This window comes from Octodon degus, unplaced genomic scaffold (assembly GCF_000260255.1).
Source record: "Octodon degus isolate 3935 unplaced genomic scaffold, OctDeg1.0 scaffold00111, whole genome shotgun sequence".
Lineage (NCBI taxonomy): Eukaryota > Metazoa > Chordata > Mammalia > Rodentia > Octodontidae > Octodon > Octodon degus.
Genome location: NW_004524687.1, coordinates 3,262,163 through 3,267,088, shown reverse-complemented (window position 1 = coordinate 3,267,088; position 4,926 = coordinate 3,262,163). Strand labels below are relative to the sequence as shown.

Genomic DNA, 4,926 nt, shown 5'->3' with positions numbered 1-4,926 from the left:
TTTCTTTCTTTCTTTCTTTCTTTCTTTCTTTCTTTCTTTTAAATACTGGCGATTGAATATAGGGCTTTGCACTAAGGCTTTAAAAAAAAAAAAAAAGCTGGAGATTGAACCCAGGGCTTTGCATTGAGCTATATTCCCCATCTCTTTTATTTATCTTGAGATTCACTCTTGCTGAGTCACAAACTTGCCCATCCTGGCCTCAGACTTGCAGACTTCCTCAACTTCCCAGAATAAATTGCTGGGAATAATACTGTAAAATGAAAAATAGACACTTTCTGCTTTTATAGCATTTATGTTAAGGGGGACATACTTCAAAGGCCTGTAGATAAGAAAGGTTATATAAATGGAATGGGCCAAACTAATTCCCAAGGCAAGTGGTACCATTTGATACTGCATATTGGCTCTTCTGATACTTGTTTTTTTGGGGTTTTTTTTCGTTTGTTTTTTCCTTAAATTTTATGTATTTGGTACAGGATCTCACTACACAGCTCAGGTTGATAGTGAGCCTCCTGTTTCAGCCTCCCCCATGCTGGGATTACAGGTGTGCACCACTACACCCAGTCTCTCGTGACCAGCACAGTGTGCCGGGGTGGGACTGGCATGGCATCTTGTACGAGGGATTGAACCTAGAATTTTGCAATTGCCTAGGCAGGCGCTTAGATTGCTGAGCTCTGTCCACGGCCCCTACAAGTTTTATTAGGAGTGCTAACTTTGTTGTTAATTGATGTAAAGTTATGGCTTTATCAGTTATTATCTGTGTCCTTTGAAAATTACATAGCTTTCCAATGCCTTGCCTCCTATTTTCATCTGTAAAGTTGGAAAAATACCAGTTTTGTATCATAAAGTGTTATAAGGATCCAATCTGTGCTTTTCATCTTTTATTTTAAAAACCCAATTCAAGAAACCAAAACAAAGGGCTAGCCAAATAGCTCAGTGGATTAAAGCACCTGCAAGGAGGTGCAGGGGCCTGGCGTTTGATTCCCCAGGCCTGCTGAGCCAGCCCCACCCTTAGGGTGCACTGAGACTGTGATTGAGACTGGGCATGGTGGCACGCACCTGTGATCCCAGCGCTTGGGAGGCTGTAAATAGGCTGATCACTACGAGTCCTGAACACCCTGTAGACCCTTCCCTAAGATAACAAGAAAGAGAGAAAGAAAGAAAGAAAGAAAGAAAGAAAGAAAGAAAGAAAGAAGCTGAAACATTAACTTTTTCATTAGCTCGTTTATTTTTTTTCCCGTTATCCCCTTTGTCTTATCAAGCTAAGAATTCTTGGGCTTTAGATATCATAGTTTGAATTATTTATGAACTTTGTGTAAATAGTATTAATATGTAATGAGACTGAATCTTGTCATTATATGTAACTGATTGTTCTGGGAACAGTTTTGCTATTGTGTTTTCTATTTCTGGGCATATAAGGTTTTAAATTTTAATAGTCAAACTTAACAGTTTTGTTGCTTCTAGATACTGCGTTGTATGCTTTCCCCTCTTCTAGGTTTTAAAGGAATACTTTCATATTTTCTTATATTTATAAGTCTTCATTTTAATATTCAAATATTATTCCATATATAACTTATTCTGGTATATACTTGAGTTATGGATCAGATTTTAACTGTTTCTGAATGACTGTCCTTGTTTGAAATTCCTAAATTAGGATTTACTTAACCATCCATTGCCCAGGAATTTGAGATACTACTTTGATTGTACATTAAATCATATATTAAGTACTATATGACTTCTGCTTTTCTAGTGCTTTGTCACTGTTGCTTATTTATGTGCTCTTTCACACTACACTGTATGTAGTTTGTTACTGTTTTTGTGGTGCTGGTGCCTTACAGATGCCGGGCAAGCACTTTACCATGAAGTACACCTGCTACACTCTCTGTGACTTTCAGTACTGGGAATTGGACCCAGGAAGCACTGAACCACATCCCCAGCCCTTTATACAAATTTTTTTTCATACTGGGACTTGGTTGGTTCCTCAGAATGGCCTGAAAGTAGTGATCCATTTGCTTCAGCCTACAAGTATCTGGGACTGGACACATGCACCACTGTGTCTGGATTCTGTTAATATGGGGCCATTTATTGTGTCTTGTGGTATGTGAAAGAATAATACAATTCTCAATTATGCTTCATTTTCAAGATTTTATTAGCAATTATTATTTTTGTTTCTATAACCTTACCACATATACTCCTCCTATTGCTGAAATCTAATTAATTTATTATTAACTTTAGCAGCATTAGTGGCATTTTTATGATGCCATACTATCTAATTAACGAACAGGGTATCCCTTTCCATTTGTGAAATCAGCTTTCTTATTTAGTCATATATTTTGTCTTTTTGTTGTTTTAATGAGTTCTTTCCTTATTTTGGGTACAAATGCTCATGTGTAATAATCTGCATTAATTTTTAAGTTTCTTTTTATATAATGGCATCATCTGTAGTACAGCCTCTTAGATTTTGCTGGCTTTTTTCCCCCTGGACTTAAGTTTGCTTTTGCATTTTAGATCCACATAATGATCATTGTAGATAATTTGTACCTATGCATGATATATATCTTGTTTCTTCTTTTCTCTCCATTGTCCTGTCCTTCCTTCAACCTCATCTTGCCGTACCCATTTACAAAACCTTTTCCATTTTTTTTCTCATTTTTTACTTTTCCCTTCTCTTCTTCTACCTTACTCCATCCCCATTTGAACATTTTCTTCCTCAACAGTACCTGTTACATATTTTGCTCCTTAATTACTCATTTAGTTTCTCACACCTGAAAAACACTGTGATATTTACGTTTGTCCAGTTAACTTTACTTACAAATGTGGTCTCAAGGTACATCTGTTTACCTACAAACATCTCAAGCTTCAAGGCATCTTGAGACTGCAAAAAAAAAAAAAAAAAAAAAATCCTTGGGGAGATGGCTCAGTAGAGTAAGCGCTTTCCTGGCAAGTGCAAGGGCCTGAGTTCAATCCCCAGTTCTACCAAAAAAAAAAAAAAAGAATAGTACTTCATTGTATAAAAAACCACATCTTTGTACATTCCTCAGTTGATGGGCATTTGGGCAAACTGTGCTACTACTATAAACATGGGTATACATGTATCATTGTTGTATGATACTTTTATTTCTTTGGGGAAGATACTCAGAAGAGGAATAGCTGGGTCAAATGGAACCTGTAGTCTTTTGGGGGGTCAGGCGGAACCAGGGATTGAACTTAGGGAAGCGCTTATTCTACTGAGCCATCTCCCCAGCCCCAAAATTAGTGTTTTTTTTTTTTTTTTTTTTTTTTTTTGTGGAACTGGGGATTGAACTCAGGCCCTTGCACTTGCCAGGGAAGTACTTATTCTACTGAGTCATCTCCTCGGCCCCAGTCCTAGTTTTTTGAGTAATCTTCACACTGATATCCACAGTGGTTGCATGAGTCTACATTCCCACTAACAGTGGAAAAGTGTTCTTTTTTTCTCCACAGATCCTCCACCATTGTTTATTGGTTGATTTCTTGCCAATAGTCATTCTTTTTGGGATGAGATGAAATCTCTGTTGTTTAAATTTCCATCCCTTGCATGACTAGTGATATTGAACATTTTTTAATATATACTTATTTTCTGTTTGTACTTCTTTATCTGAGAAGTGTTTATCTCAGATGGCCATTTTTGGATTAGGTCTTTAAATATGGGAGGTCTGGGGCCGGTGAGATGGCTCAGTGGAATAAGTGCTTCCCTGGCAAGCACAAGGGCCTGAGTTCAGTCCGGGTTCCACGAAAAATAAGTAAGTAAGTAAGTAAGTAAGTAAGTAAGTAAATAAATAAATAAATAAATAAATATGGGAAGTCTGATTTTTTTGAATTCTTTGTATATTGAATAGTAATTTTGATTGAGATAGAGCTGGCAAACATTTTTTCTCACTGTGGGTTGTCTCTTCACTCTGTTGGTGATTTCTTTGTGCAAAAGCTTTTATTAAAAAATCATTTATTTACTTACTTACTAATTTATTTGGTAAAGGGTTTTGCTACACAGCTCAAACTTATAGTGATCCTCCTGTTTTAGCCTCCCCAGTGCTGGAATTACAGGTGTGTGCCACTATGCACGGTTTCGGTGGCCAGCACAGTGCACCCAAGGTTTCAGGGCAGGCATGGCTTGTGGTACTGGGAGTTGAACCCAGATGTTTGAGCTTGCCAGGCAGATACTTAGACGACTTAGCTATGTCCCCAGCCCTGCAAAAGGTTTTTAATAAGATAAGATCCCAGTTATTGATTCTTTGTGATAGTTCCTGTGTGATTGGGCTTATTCATAAAGTCTTTGCCTACACCATTGTCTTCAAGAATTCTACCTATTCTGTCTTTCAGCAGATTTAATGTTTCTGTTTTAATATTTAGATTGCTGATCCATTTTGATTTTTGTTTAGTGCATGGTGAAAAATAGAAATCTAAGTTTAATGTTCAGCATGTGGAAAGCCGGTTTTTGCATTATCGTTAGAGAGGCTATCTTCCAGTGAAGGTAGCTGAGCATATCTGTAGTTTTTGTTGTATCTTCTAATCTGTTTCACTGATCTTTGGGTCTTGTTTTTTGCCAGTACCATGCTAGATCTATCACACAGTAGCTTTGTAGTATAATTTCAAGTCAGGGATTATGATGCCCCTTGCCTTGCTTTTGTTGCCCAAAATTGCCTTTGCTATTCTATGTCTCTTCTGGTTCCAAATGAATTTTAGGATGCTACTGCTGCTGCTGCAGCTGCCAATGGTGGTGGTGGTGGTGGTGGTGGTGGTGGTGATGATGGTGATGGAGATGGAGATGGAGATGGAGATGATGATGATTTGTTCTACTTCTGTGAAAGATGATCTTGTAGGGGGCTGGAGAGATGGCTCAGTGGTCTAAAGCACCTACTTAGAACAAGCTTGGCAAGGCATCGGGGACCGCGGTTCAATCCCCCAGCACCA

At 38.0% G+C, this 4,926-nt stretch overlaps 1 protein-coding gene across 6 annotated transcripts in view; it reads left to right on the top strand.

Annotated features, from left to right (window-relative positions):
• Zmym2 (zinc finger MYM-type containing 2) overlaps nucleotides 1–4,926 on the top strand; it is a 152,243-nt gene that overhangs the window by 69,459 nt on the left and 77,858 nt on the right. The gene's annotated exons all lie outside the window — the stretch shown is intronic.